Source organism: Phacochoerus africanus, chromosome 6 (assembly GCF_016906955.1).
Source record: "Phacochoerus africanus isolate WHEZ1 chromosome 6, ROS_Pafr_v1, whole genome shotgun sequence".
Classification (NCBI taxonomy): Eukaryota; Metazoa; Chordata; class Mammalia; order Artiodactyla; family Suidae; genus Phacochoerus; species Phacochoerus africanus.
Genome location: NC_062549.1, coordinates 51,411,380 through 51,427,390, shown reverse-complemented (window position 1 = coordinate 51,427,390; position 16,011 = coordinate 51,411,380).

Genomic DNA, 16,011 nt, shown 5'->3' with positions numbered 1-16,011 from the left:
TCACCTGTTCTGTGGATTTTTCTCCCCCATGCTAAACCTAGTGCTTGAGCCTCTAACTTAACCCACTTCCCCTTCTGGAAAGGGGAATTTCAAGTTCAGAGTTAACTAAAGCTCTTCTCTGCTCCCATTTAATTACAGAAGTAGAGAATGAATAACCAGGGGAAAAAAAAATCTACTTATATCTAGAGCTTTCTTTGAATTTAGAAAAAGTTTTTATTAAGTTTTCAAATGTTATAAACTAAGAAAATCCTTTATGTGGAATTCCCATTGTGGCTCAGTGGTAATAAGCCCAACTAGCATCCATGAGGAGGCAGGTTTCATCTCTGGCCTCGCTCAGTGGGTTAAGGATCCAGGGTTGCTGTGGGTTGTAGTGTAGGTTGCAGATGGGGCTCGCATCTGGGGTTGTTGTGGCTGTGGCATAGCCAGGCAGGTGCAGTTCTGATTTGATCTCTAGCCTGGGAACCTCCACATGCTGCAGGTGTGGCACTAAAAAACAAATTAAAAAAAAAAAAAAAAAGGAAGAAAGAAAGAAAATCCTTTATGAAAAAAAGTATTTTTTTCTTGTGTAGCTAAAGATATGGGAAGGAAAAAAGATCATAGATAAATTTTAAAAATCAAAACTTTGCTGTTTATGAGATGAATAATACTTCAGGCAAGAAGGAGGAGAGAGCTCATCAGTCAGGACTTAGGAATCATTCTACCCTGGTCCTTAATTCTTGAGAACTGCAGGCTTTCTTATACCCTCATATCGACAGGTCCAATCCCCCTCCTTATAATCAACACACATATTTATTACAGGCATTGCTTTTTGGGAACTGATTCATGATTGCCAGGAGAGGAAGGGTCTTGTGCTTACAAATAAACAAACTTTGAAAATGAAAACTAGAAACATAACATCTGAAAATACAGCAAATCCAGTGTTCATTTAAAAGAACAAAGAGCAGTATGACACTGAAGTTCTGCAAAAAGCTGCTGATGGTTTTTCAAGGGAGTGAACATGAAGGGCATTTTCCGTGGGTTGGATATTTTTTAGGATCTGTGACATGAAGGTCTGCTGGTTATGAAGAGGCGGTGCCACTTCTCCAATCACTTACCAAGTCTTCATTATACATCAGACATGCAGGCCAATTACTGACTCATCTTAATACCCTCAATGACCCAATGAGGTAATACTATTGTCGTCCCATTTTAAAAATAAGAAAGCTGAATCACAGAAAGATTAGGCACCATATTTAAAGCCACATAGCTTGTAAGACAGAGAAAGGCTTTAGACGGAGCTCCAAAGCTCCCAGAGCCCACCTGGAAACAACTATAACATCAACTTGAAAAAAGCTCTCATCTTTCATATTAATACCCATACACAATTTCAACAGAAAATGGATTAAAATTCCATCAATTAGTAGTAGAACTGTCTCAAAACTGTTTCTTATTTGTAACTACTTAATTATAAGTAAACTCATGAAAATTCATAATTTTTATCAAGTGTACTATTTTACTTTTATGTCAAAAATCAATATTAATTTATTCCGAGTACTTAAGATGTGTCTATCTGGCTATCCAACTTAAGCTCTATCTATCTAATTCATATTTTACTCAAAATTCCAGACAAAGTATAAATTAGATTGTAAGGGTTTGGGAGCTAACGAATGTTAAATGAGAACAATCTCAGAGTGTTGGGAATCCACTGGATTTAAGCCAATATTTTTATGTTTCACATAAATTATTTTGTAAGAACAGGCAGCCATGATTCACCATTTCTTTTTCTCACATTTTTATGGTTCATTTACAAAGATAATTTTAAACATTGCGTCTATTTTCCTTTTTTCTAAGATAAATTTATTTTTTAATGGAAATTTATAGTTGTTCAATTAGGATACTAATAACTTGATCAACAGAGGGATTTTTAGAAGGAACCAGTGAGCTTAATGAGTCAGCTGCAAATCAAAGAAAAATACAAGTGACTTCTATTACCTTTTAAAGAGATTTTAAGGGGCTACTATTTCAAAACATGTTCACCCTTGCAAAGAAACAGGAAATAAAACACAGCTCCATGAATCAGGAAATTAATGGTTATATTTTAGTGTGTCAGCTCTTTGGAGAAAAGCAAGATTTGTTTTTGTAAAGTAACAGTTAAAAATAATGACTAGGAGTTCCTGTCGTGGCGCAGTGGTTAACGAATCTGACTAGGAACCATGAGGTTGCGGGTTCGATCCCAGCTCTTGCTCAGTGGGTTAAGGATCCAGTGTTGCCGTGAGCTGTGGTGTAGGTCGCAGACTCGGCTGGATCCCAAGTTGCTGTGGCTCTGGCGTAGGCTGGCAGCTACAGCTCTGATTAGACCCCTAGCCTGGGAACCTCCATATTCCGCGGGAGTGGCCCAAGAAATGGCAAAAAGACCAAAAAAAAAATAATAATAATAATGACTGATGCACCAATGACCAATTTAGGGAAAGAGAAAAGATGGTATTAAAAAAAAGAGGAAAAAAATTATGTCGTGATTATCAGTAAATTTCTTTGTTAGGTTAATGGAAACTATCAGAGAATAAGTATTTTATTGAAAGAGAGGAGTCTAAGAGTTTGGGAGCTGGTGGTGCCAAGAACAAGACTAACAAAATAATCAGAACATTCTGCCTATGATGGAAGGAGGAAAACTACAAAAACAAATTTCTTAGGTTTTGGAAATGTACTTTTAAAAATTATTTATTTAAGCAGTAGGATTTAGTTCTCTTTCTTAATGTGAATAAGAAAAGCTAAGAAGAAAACTTTATCGTAAAATAGCTCAAATTCCTAAAACTAATCTATTCATTGAAAACTTCAATAAGAAATATTTTAATGTAATTGTAATAATCCATGAATTCAGGAAGAGTGTGGATACAGCAGCTTTAACTGGGAGTCAGGAATTGACTCATAACTAAGCCTGAGAACACCACGGCTTGGACACAACACAATTTCTGTTTCCTCAACTAAAAGTCAATTAGTAATTTTTAAGTTCCCCTTTATACCTGGCACTGAAGGAGACATCTGAGTATAAAACAAATCAATAAAACATGCATTTTGTCTCAAGGAGCTTGCAAACATGGCAGAATTTTCTATGGATAATTACTTCTGTCTTATTTCCTTAATGTGCTTTGAAAAAGACAGGAAAAGATCCAGGTCATACAAATGACAAAAGGAAACAATTGGAAAGATTTGCAGTAAATTCTCCTTGCTTATAATTTTGAGCAGAAAATAGCTGTTTATTAGGTCTTTATATCATTACATGGGTGCAAAATATCTACTCTCAACTGTGATCCAGTCTGACTCAGGACCCCAACACTGTTTCCCACATGACTGAGGGATGCTGCAGTGTGACGGGCTTCTGAGTACCACCAATCCCTGGTTTGTTTCACCCACAGTTTATCAAGTCATGTTCTGTATGATCTAAGCTCAGTCATACTCTGGGCAGTCTGCTCACTCACTGGCTTAAAATAATTCTAGCATGGAGTTCCTGTTGTGGCTCAGTGAATAAAGGCACTGATGATGTCTCTGTGAAAATGAGGGTCTGATCCCTGACCTTGCTCACTGGGTTAAGGATCTGGCATTGCCAAAAGCTGCAGCATAGGTTGCAGGTGTGGTTCAGATTCCATGTTGCTGTAGCTGTAGCACAGGCCTCAGCTGCAGCTCCAATTCAGTTGCTGCCATAGGAACTTCCATATGCTGCAAGTGCAGTGGAGGGGGTGGGGGTAGGGACAAAGAATAGTTCTAGCATCCTCATCCTCATCCATCCACTTGGTCTTGGTCTTGGCCCCTCAATCCATTCTCCTGGAATCTTCCTGACTTGTTTCCTTTGTTTTCTTTTCTGGATTCTTTTCTTTTCTTTCTTTTTTTTTTTCAGATTTTCCTTTACATTTACCCCTATTATTGTTCTTGATTCTTGCACTCATACTTTAATTTAATTTCTAGCACTCATACTTTAATTGCTCCTGAGTCAGAAGTATATTAACACCTGCAGATAACTATATTCCTATTATAGTTCCCTTATTTAAAAAAAAGCATTAAAATTGCATTCCTACAATCTTATTTTTGCCTCTGATCTCAATGTCTGCTTTCCTTTTTCTTCCTCTCCCCTCACATTGATACAGAGTTTATTTCCAGAACTCTGCAATCACCCTGCTGTGGGAGAAGGGACAGTTTTCTCATAGCAGATGACATTACATAGTCTGTGTGGGCAATGCTTAAGTAAAGCAGAGCCTTGGATAATTACCTAAATGCACAGTCTATTAAAATAATTCCACCTCAAATCTTTCATTTCCTGAGTTAGTGGGTTCTTCATGTTGGTGCCAATATTTAACCCATTAAAAATGAAGATACTAAATGTAAAGAGAACTCCAATGTCTAGGCTCTTGTCCCATTTTTTTCCTCCCAGATATACACAGTCACAAAATTCCTTGGTATATGAGATAAGTGAAGTGCCTCAAAACCTAAAATAGTCCCTGTGATCAGAAAGGTGCCTGAGAATGAGGAAGGAAGACCCTCAGACCAATCTTGCATTTCTTTGCTCTCTTCTGGAAGGATGGACACCCAGCTCCACACCATCCACCTCTTAACACACTTCTATCCACTGAGATCAATTACTCTTCTCAGTTACAGGCCATGAGTCATCAAGTCAAATTTGATTTTAGGTGCAATTACTAGGAAACTGGCTCTTGCTTTGCTACTCTTTATAACCAATTCCCAACTGCCTTATTCATCCATACCTGGGATTAGCAAGGCACAGATTCATTTTCTCTGTGACTAATGACTTGTCTTGCTGTAAAGTTTAAAGTTTGAAACAATCCTCCCAGAGACAAGAGTCCTGTTCTTGAATGCTAAATCTAAGCTTGCTTCCATGCTCTGCTTATCTCAGCAATAAGCCCTGAAACATCCATCTCCATCTGGACTTCTGATGCTACAAACCCCAGGTAGCTTCCTTTGTCCTTCTGTCAGACTCCACTAAGCATCATCTGCCTATTCAGACTTTTCTCTGCTGAGCCTCTGTAAGCCCTGGTCTGCCTCTACTTGCTCTGTTCATTTGGGGCTCACTGAGGCCTCATTCAAGTAGCTAGTGATAGGACCTATCATACTCATGCTGAATTTTTGGAGACCAGGACTAATATAAGTCAGTGGAAGTACAGTCACAAATTTTATAGGAAACTAAAAACCATATTGCATATACACTACCATGCCAAATGAAGTAATGTTTCTTTCTGCACCCAGAGGAGTTGGATCTTATTTTTGACTGAATATCCCTAATGTGCTAGGCAGTCATTTGTGTGTTTTGTTTCATTTCCCTGACCTAATGAAAGTAAGATTCATTTCTTTTTTTTCCAATAAGCCTTTATCTTAGCCAAGTCAGAATGTTCAAAAAAGGCATTATACTAGGTAATTGGATTTTGTAGTGAAATGAGGGCTCAACAAAATTCCCTTTTATTTGTCCCCTTTTGGAAATATTTCTAAGGTATAATAGATTTCATTTTTTTGCCTTAGTAAACAAAATACAGTAGTCCCCCCCTTATCTGAAGTTTCTTTTTTCACAGTTTCAAATAAGCTCTGAAAGTATTAAGCACAAAATTCCAGAAATAAACAATCCATAAGTTTCAAAGTGCATGCCCCCCAGCTGTTGTGAAATCTCATGTCCTCTTGTGCCATCCTGCTGGGTCCTGCTAGAGATGTGAATCATCGTTTGTCCAGCACATCTACACTCTAGATGCTACCCACCCATTAGTATAGGAGAAAATGTAATATATATAGGATTCCGTACTAACAGTGGTTTCAGGCATCCGTTGGGGATTTTGGAACATGTCTCCACAAATAAGGGGAACAACTGTATGATAAATGGATTGACTCTTACTTAGGGGATTTTGATTCTTGCCATGCTGTAAGGCACTGAGTCAATAAGGTCAAATTTATTCAATTCTTTCAAGTTCATGCCCCTAATGATGAATGGGTTCTGCCTTAAGAAATTTTAGAGTCCAACAGGGGAACATAATCCTCATATAGACTAACAATCACATGGATGAAAATGCACTAATTGCCATAGTAGAGCAGCATGATTTTTCTAAGTAAAGGAACTATAGAGATTAGGGGATATTGGGATAACTAAGGAACCATGTCTATCCATTCATTCAACAAACAGTGACTAAACACTATATGTCAAAATTTTCTAGGCCCTGAGAAACAACAGTGAAAGACAATGTTCCTGCTCTCACGGGGGTGATTTTCTAGAGAGGTGGGGGATAGACTGTCAACAAATACACCTAGATGCATGGTATGGCGTGAAGAGCTATATAGAAAAAAGGAGCCGAGGAAGGAGAAGATGCGTGACGGTCAGCTGGCTATTTGACAGAAGATGTTCGAGAAAGACTTCAGAGCTGGTGTCACTGGAGCAGAGACCTTGAGTGAGGGAGGAGCATGTGAGTAAGAGGAATGCATGATTCAGCAAGAGCTAGGAAGAGCAGAAGTCCTAGGATGCAAAATTCTGAGAGCTTTTGCAACTTCTTGGTGGTGTTTGAAGAAGAGCAAGGAGGCCAATGGGATTTGACATGGCAGGTCTAGAGGGGATCAGAAGCCTGGTGCAGGCAGGTGCAGATCTAGAAAGATCTTTGTGAAATACTTTGTGTTATGCAAGCCCCTCCCCATCTCCACACATTTTCTCTCCTCCTAACTCTCGCATTTCATTCTCTTGTGATTCTCCTATAAGAAGAAAATGGAAAGGAAAAAAAAAGTGTTCATTAAGTGTTCTGATGGGCTAAATTCCTTTTAATTGAGGTGGAACTGTAATAGGTTGCTTTGTATTTAATTCTTAAGTCATTTCACATGAGGATTTTTCTTTCCCCAACGAGATAATATATAATCAAAATCACAAATAGTCTTCAATCTTTTTCCCCTCTTTCTCGGAGCTCTTGGATCCTAGACGGACTCATAGTCTATGCTAAAAGAATGAGCCAAGGAGTTCCCTGGTGGCTCAGTGGGTTACGGCTCTGGCTTTGCCATTGCTATGGCAAGGATTCTATCTCTGGCCTGGGAACTTCTGCACACCAAAGGCCAGGCCAAAAAAAAAAAAAAAGAGTGAGTCACTTTTTAATACTGTGTTTTATCCTAGACAATACCTCCTGAGAGGGTCTGCTCTGTCAATGACTCTATCCTTCATTCTCCAGAGCTGGCCATTTCATGTCATTGTCAAGAGGCCAGGGATTGTAGTGAGATTGTAGTCCCTTATCATTTAAGGGAGACAGAGAATCTGGAGATAGGGGAAAAAAATAGACATTTACGTTTTCTCTCTCAAGATTAATTTTTTGTCTTAGGAGTGTATCTCAACGTTCTGGTAGTTATTGGTAAAGCACTCTGTCTAATATACCAAATATTACATAAGGAAATGAATTACCACGTGCTATGGGCACAGCCAAAACAAACAAACAAAAAACATTTCTTTTCATAAATTGGGCTCAGCCTGTTTGCCATAAAAAGCAAAGCCGAATTCTCCTCACAGGAGAAACAACCAAGTTGCTCTGACAATTCTTAAAGTGTTCTGAGTTGACCAAGGCTAGGATGAAGAGTGGCATTCTCTATTTATTTTTTTTCTTTTTGCTTTGTTTTTTTAAGTTTGAAAAAATTTTAGATTTCCACGAAAGTTTCAAACATAGTATAAAGTGTTCTTGCATACATACCCTTCACTCAGTTTCATCAGATCTTAAACGACCATAGTACATTGGATACATTGTATACCTCTGTAATGCTGAAGCCAGAAAATTAATGCTACTTACTAAATACAACACTACTAACTCATCTACAGACTTGACTGGAAATTTCCCAGCTTTTCACTCTCATGTTTTGCCTCTGTTCCAGAATCCAATCCAGGGTCTATACACTGCATTTAGGTATCATGTCTCCTTAGGCACTTCAATCTGTGACAGTTTCTGTTTGTCTTTTATGATTTTGACCCTTTTTTCAAAAAAAAAATACTGATTCTTTATTTGGTAGAAAGACCTCCAAATTGGATTTGTCTGAGCTTTTCTTGATTAGACTGAGGCTATGCATTTTTAGAAATATTATCACAGAAGTGGTGTTGTGTGCTTCCTGGTGCATTGTATTGGGGAGGTACAGAATGCTGAGAGTTCTTCTTACCAGTGATATTGACTTTAACCATTTGGCTATGACGGCACCTGCCGGTTTCTCCAGTGTAAATGTTCTCCACCACCATCATTGTCCTTCAGTCTGTTTTATCCTCTAGTATTCTGCCTGAAATCTGCTGGGTGTGCAATAGATGTTAATTGAAAAAAACAAGTGAATTAATCAAAAAATAATGTTACAAAACTAGGTTTAATAGTAGGATTAGTTAAATGACGCCACCAAATTTTCTGGCTTAATTACTCTAGTCTGGTTCAGAATTCACCACCAGATTCCACCAGAGCTATCTGTGAGACTGTGTATCTAAATTGCCATCCTTTGAAAAGTGCCCAGGATAACTTAAGCAATTTTGATATTGGATTGGCTTTCCCATGGTATTGTGCTTGGTTATCACATATAAAAACTTTTTGAAGAGTTCTCTTGTGGTGCAGCTGGTTAAGGGTCCTGTGTTATCACTGCAGTGGCCTGTGTTGCTGCTGTAGCATGGGTTCAACCCCTGGCCTAGGAACTTTCACATGCCATCAGCATGGTCTGCCAAAAATAAAATAAATAAAAACTTTTTGAAATGATTTTTATGTTTTTGAATAGAAAATGCATACAATTAGTTTTTAAAGAGTGTAAAATTATGCAGTGAAAAGCAAATAATTGTTTTCTGCTTCTGTGTATCATCCCAGAATGGTCTGCACATATACACATACATATTTATAATATATGTGTAGATGTGTTTTTCTGTACCCTTTGTATTACTTTTTTTTTTTTTTTAGGGCCGCACCCACAGCATACGGAGGTTCCCAGGCTAGGGGTCCAATAGGAGCTACAGCTGCCAGGCTAAGCCACAGCCACAGCAACATCAGATCCTAGCCACGTCTGTACACTACAGCTCACAGCAAAGCTGGATGCTTAACCCACTGAGCGAGGCCAGGGATTGAACCTGCAACCTCATGGTTCCTAGTCAGATTTGTTTCCACTGAGCCACAATGGAAACTACTGTATTACTTTTTAAATACAAATGAAGTCACAGAAATGCTATAAAATTGGGTTGTGATGATCATTGTACAACCATAAATGTAATAAATTCATTGAGTAATATAAAAAAATAAAGTCAAAAATAACTAGAAAAGCCAAAAAAAAAAAACTACCTTAAAAAAAAATACAAATGAAGTCATAGTCTACATACTGTTCTACATCTTAACTTTTTTTTTTTTTAGATAAGCAACAAGGATTTGTTGTATAGCACAGGTAACTATATTCAATATTTTGTAATAACCTAGAATGTAAAGTAATCTGAAAAGATATACATATATCTGAATCACCTTGCTGTATACCTGAAACTTACACAATATTGTAAATCAACTATATTTAAATAAAAGAAAAAAAAATCTTAAGTGTTGAAATGAGCACAGGTTAGGATCCAGGACTAGTAAACTGTTTGTTGCCCCATAACTTATACTTAATTACAAGCAAAGATACAATTATTCTTTCTTACCCTCCCCACAGTCATTTCAGTCATTACAGAATGAGTAATAAATACTGGGTCAGCGAAGCCACTATCAGGGCTTTCTATACAACAATAAACAAGACAACATCTTAACTTTTTTTTAGGTTAAAAATATGTCATGGAGATCATTACTTATTTATTGAGATTTAACTCATTCATTTTAGTGGTCAAGTAACATTCCGTTGTACTTACACATTATAATTTTTTTTTCCTGAGTGTCATTGATTTAAGAGTTTATTTATAGTCATTTTCAATATTTTGTGTTTTAAATAATGCTTCAGTGGATATCTTGGAATATACTTTGGTCTTTTTTGGACAATTTCTTATTGATTATTGAAGAGTTTATATATACAGGAAATTATCTACATGGCAATAATATATGTTGCCAATATTTGTTCCAGTTTATTCTGTATCATTTAGCATTATGCCCTTATTTTGCCATTTTTTGACCAATCAGAATTTAAAATTTTTTACATATTAAAAGTTGCAATTCTTTTATTTTCTGAATTCTGAGTTTGGTTAGTAAACAGAAATATATTCTCCACTCCAAAGATAAAAAACCTTTTTCCCTTGGCAAATTTATTTATTTTATTTCCATTAAACTGTTAGAGCCATTTGAAATTTTGTTTTGGCATAAGAAATAAAGTAGGAATTTTTTTTCAGAGGTTCACTGTATGAAAACCATTGATTGACCCTTTCACTCCACTGAATTAATGGGTGCTATCTCTTTACCAGATTTTCAAAAGTTGAGAGTGCCAAGTAGTCACTGAAGTTGATTTAGTCATTTTGCCATTTATTTATCCAGATTTAAAGCATTTTTAACTTTTTACAAAATGTTTTCTTCTCTCTCTCAGGAATGATCCACCCACATCATGCTGGCAATTAACCAAATCATGGTGCTCTCCGGAATGGGAATTGCTTATGAAATTTTGTGGTTGTCATTTACAGCAAAGCTGTCATCTGCATCATAGTCTTCATACATATCTGGAACAGTTTCACATGTGCTCTGTTTTATTGTTATCTTGAACTTTATTTTTTCTATAAAGAAATTTAGGTAAACATGATATTTATCTTCGTGTCAAACTGTAATCTAATCAATAATAAGTATGATCTTTCACTCAGATAGTGCTTGTAAATATCTCTATTTTATCTTTCTCTCCCAAGCCATGAAAACACAGGGGAAAAACTGCTGTGGAAGGCTGCTTCTAAAATGACTCCTAATGAACCTCCCTTCTGGTGTTCACTTCTATTAGGTGCGGGCTGGACCTAGTAACTTTTTCCACTTTTTTTTTTTTTTCCTTTTTCCATCCGCACCTGCAGCATATGGAAGTTCCTGGACTAAGAGTCAGATCAGAGCTGCATCTATGACCTAAGCCCCAGCTGGCAGCAATGGGGCCCTTAACCCACTGAGCAAAGTCAGATATCAAACCAACATCCTCATGGAGACCATGTCAGGTCTCTGAGGCACAAAGGGAACTCCTCTAGTAATTTTTTCTAATGAACAGAATGTGGCAGAAGTGATGGACTATTACTTCTAATATTAAAGTACAAAAACTGAGACTTTTGTCTGCCTGGTGCTCTCTTTCTCTTGCTGTCTTGTCTTGTTCACTTTGATGAGGCAAACTGCCATGTTGGAAAATGTCTATGTTTTAAGGAAATAAAACTAGTCTTCAGCCAACAGATTACAAGGAACTAAATTCTGCCAACAGGCACATGAGTGAGTTTGGAAATGGATCTTATTCCCATTTAATCTTGAGATGTCTGTAACTCCAGCTAATACCTTGATTTCAGCCTTGAGAAACACCCTGAAGGAGAACAACCAGCTAAACCATACCCAGATTCCTGACCTATGGAAGCTGAGATAATAAATGGTGTTTTAAACCACCAGGTTTTGGGGTAATGTGTTATTCAGCAATAGGTAACTAATATTAAAAATTGGGTAATAATATTAAATAATATCATCAATCAATATAAATAATATTACTTAATGATTAAAATTATACTAACAATGGTATAAGCAAATACAATGTTAATAATATTATAATATTAAAAAGCATTTTACTAGTGACTTTCATAAGTGGAAATCATTATTCTAAGAATTTTGCATATGTTATTCTATTTAATCTTCACCATTAACTCATGAGAGAGTTAGTACATTTTATTTGCATTTTACATATAAGGAAACCGATGTATTGAGATATACAGAAGCAAGATTTGAATCCAAAGTCTATACGCTGAACAATGTGGTATAAGATTGCAAAGACCAAAAAAAATCATCTTCTATTTGCCAACATCGCTGGGTTTCTAAGAACATAATGCCTTTCCTTTCCACAGCAGAGTCCTGCTCCCATCATCCATGCTGAGATTTGACTTGACTTTGACTTTGGCTTTGGGCTAAGTTATCGTCACCTCACTCTGAACTCCCTGAGGGTGTGCACCACCAGGCATATGGCAGGTATGAAATAGACATCGTTTAAATGCATGGATCAATGCGTGATTGTATATTCCATCTTTGGCACTGATGGATGGTGCTGCTCTCACAGCCGGTAGCATGGAAGAAGTGTGGGAGTTGGTAATGCGTTGGATGTACCAATGTGAGGGGCAGGTTTTCTAACAGCACAAGGAATTTTACTCATCTGTGCTTCCTTACAATGATTTCTCTGCTTAGTTCTAACTCTAGGCTCTGCTTATGACAGGAAAATACATGAAGGTAATTTATCATCTTGTGTTTTTCTCCACTGTCATTATGGAAGAAGATAATGACTTCAATTTCAGATCCTTTGAACTGAGTTGCAGAGAAAAATGTTTTTTCATCTGAATGATGCTTTTCCTACCATACACTGCTTGTGGGGCATGACTCAGAAAATCCTCTAGGCAGGAAAATTTTGCAGTGTATATTAAAATCCCAAAAGCACAGACCTTTTGATCCAGCAATTCTACTTCGAGTAATTTATTTCACATAGATATATACATGTGTGAAATGATAATATTTTTAAGAATAAAAGATTAGAAGCAACTTAATTGCCCATCAGTAAGAGGCTGGTTTATATAATTACAGTATATCCATCCTTACAAAAAATGCTATGTAACTAAAACACAACAAAACAAAGGAAATTCTACATGAGTTGATTTAGAATTATCTCCAAAATATATTAAGTAAAACAAATTAAGAAGAAGAGTACTTTTTTGTAATAAACTTGTTTAATAAAATCAGATTATATACAGAAGATGGTTTGAAAGTGTATGGACAAATTCTTTGACCATTTTCCTTTGAAGGTAGAGACTAATTCTCTTCTCTTTGAGTGTGAGAATACATACTTTTGTACTTATATATATAGCACATTTGGACTAATATGAGATATTGAAAACTTTGAGAACCTCTAGGGAAGAGAACTTAGTTACCAGGCATAGGGTAAAATAATGCATATGTCCCATATACACCCTCTCTGCCTCTTGGATTTTGTGACACCTATTTAAAAATAAAATAAACAAAATACCCACCATACTAAGATAGGAACTCTGTATTTAATAAACAAGACAAAATACTATTTATCATTTTTATTTTCAAATATAGTTATAAATGCCTACAGGTAGTTCACCTCCTTAGAACAGACTCAAAAATGTTTATGTTGAAATTAGAAGGGTGGAATATTGGTAGATACCAGGCAGAGAAAGAGATTTTTGAAAAATATAATTGTTTTTTCTTAGGTTCACTAAAGAGGGATGAGGAAGGACTGGAGGAGACAGTGATGAAGGGAGGGTCTCACCTTGCTAGCTGTTGGTCACCCAAGTGCACGGCATCAATCTTCCAAGGGTTTCCAAGAGTTCCAAGAGCTGGAATGGCAGGCAGATGTGACGCCCTGGACACAAGAGACAGGGCTTTAAGATGGGCTAGTGGCCTTAAGAGGCTTGGTGAGAAGCATTGAACTTGGGTGATTGTGCTGAGTGTGGGTGACAGTGTGGGGAAGCTGACCGGCAAAATGTTGAGGGAAATGTGACGAGATGTGTATTGCATCACTGATAGCAATGAATTATTTAAGTAACAGATTTTCTTTCTGTTCTTTTTCCTGTTGGACACACATAATTCATTTAACTTGCAAAACAATTTTAGAATGTTGTTTATGGCAAGGTATTAGGTGCCTTATGGCAAACAAACAAACAAACCTCTCCCAAATTCATGTGTGGATTTAAAGCCATTCCAATCCTAAACACTGCATTTGTTTTTAGAGATAGCTGTTCTTTCATTGATAATTTCAGAACAACAATGTCTTCTTCATGGGCTTGTTGAGTGGATTTAATGAAATAAATTTAATAGAATGACAGAATTGTCCCTCCTTTGCCTCCATAGCCTTGGAATGCCTGGCTCCTCTGCTCTATGTAGTCCCCCTCTGCTACCCAAGGTCACACTGCCTACCGTCCAACACAGCACTCTGAGTTCAGTCCTATAAAGTGTACAGTGTTGTGCAAAGGAATCTTGGAATGTACACCATACTCAATTTAGGGAATTTGTGAGGACATCCTTACAAGTTATCTGGGTGGAGTTTTACACAACGGACCCAAGGTTGCACAATGCGTAAGAGGCAGGGCCACAATGCCAACCCAGCTACTGCTCTTCTCCTACCCCTTGTCCCTCGGCTGCCCTGGATGAGAGCATCTGAAGGTTACCTAGGCAACTGCAAAAATAACTGGAAGGCCTTCGCTTATGACTGTACTCTTAGCTGTGTCTTTCAGTGGAGATAACGTGGTGAGATCAATTAAGCCCTTACACTTTGGAATTAGACCTCTGGATTCAAATTCAAGTTCTACAATTTCCTACCTTTTGTAATATTAGGCAAGGAACTTAAGCTTTCTGTGCCTCCATTTTTTTAGGAAATAGGATCACAGGGTCATGGTGAGGAATGAATGGCACGGGAAGTCTTACAACAATGCAATACAGTTTTAAATTAATGTTAACTGCATTTCTTTTTATAATAGTTTATAATCAGAGTTCCCTAGTGGCTCAGTGGGTTAAGGATCTGGCATTGTCACTGCAGTGGCACAGGTTCGATCCCTGACCTGGGAACTTCTACATGTGCTGGGCATGGCCAAAAAAAATTATAGTATATAATAGAAATTCACAAGCAACATCTCATTTATCTTGACAACACCTCTATGGCTAAAAAAAATTAAAGCTCAGTTTTATACCTAAAAGAAACTGTGGCTTAAGCTTGCCTTAAGTGATTATAATAATAACAAGCATTAGTTCCTTACTTATTATGTACTTGGCACTTTGCACACATTGGCCCATTCAGTCCTCACAATATTTATAGGGGAGATAGCGTTTTTATTCCCATTTTACAGATAGAGAAACTGAGGCACAGGTTAACTATTTCACTCAAGGTCACAGATTTAGTATCATAGTCAGAATTTAAATCCAGCCAGTCTGGATTCAGAGCTCCTGCACAGCCCTATCTGCTTTCCCACTTAAATAGACTGTAAGAACCAAAGGGGATCCTTCCTCACAGAACCAGCTACTTCTCTGTCAGAATAGTCCATAAACAGAGTCAGTAACTATTCTCGTCAGAATAGTCAGTAAACTTGGGTCCAAGAGAGAAGTAACCATCATGACTCAATGCATCCATGCTCCTATTTTATGAGTCTTTACTGAGTGATTAGACTCTACCTAATTTTGATTAACTATACCAGAACAACAACATAGTAAAACCCTGGATTTCTACTCTGTCAGACAAGATTGAAGAAACTGAAATAAAGTCCAACAAAAAGGCATCTAAGATGAATGTTACCATTACTGGGATTTTATATTTCCTTATAGCTCAGATGTGTTCTGTGGAGATATAATAAAAAACCTTCCTGGAATTCGATCCCCGGCCCAGGAAATTCTGCATGCTGAGGGCACAGCCAAATAAATAAATAAATAAATAAAACAGCTTTCTAATAAATAAAACAGCTTTCTTGTTCCAATAAATCTTCAGGGAATAGACATTCTAGGCTAAGAGATGTTGTCCATAGCATTTTAAATATCTGAACAACTTTAAAATTATTTTACATATAGTAATTGTATCATGATCTCGATCAAGTATAAATATCCATTAAATTTAGTCATGGCTGAAGCTCCCATTGTGGCTCAGTGGACAAATACGACTAGTATCCATGAGGATGCAGGTTCAAGCCCTGGCGTCGCTCAGTGGGTTGGGGATCCAGCATTGCTGTGAGCTATGGTGTAGGTCACAGACACACTTCAGATGCCACATTGCTGTGGCTGTGACTGTGGCCAGAAGCTATAGCTCTGATTTGACACCTAGAATGGGAACCTCCACAGGCTGTGGGTTTGGCCCTGAAAAGCAAAAAAAAAAAAAAGAGAACAAAATCCG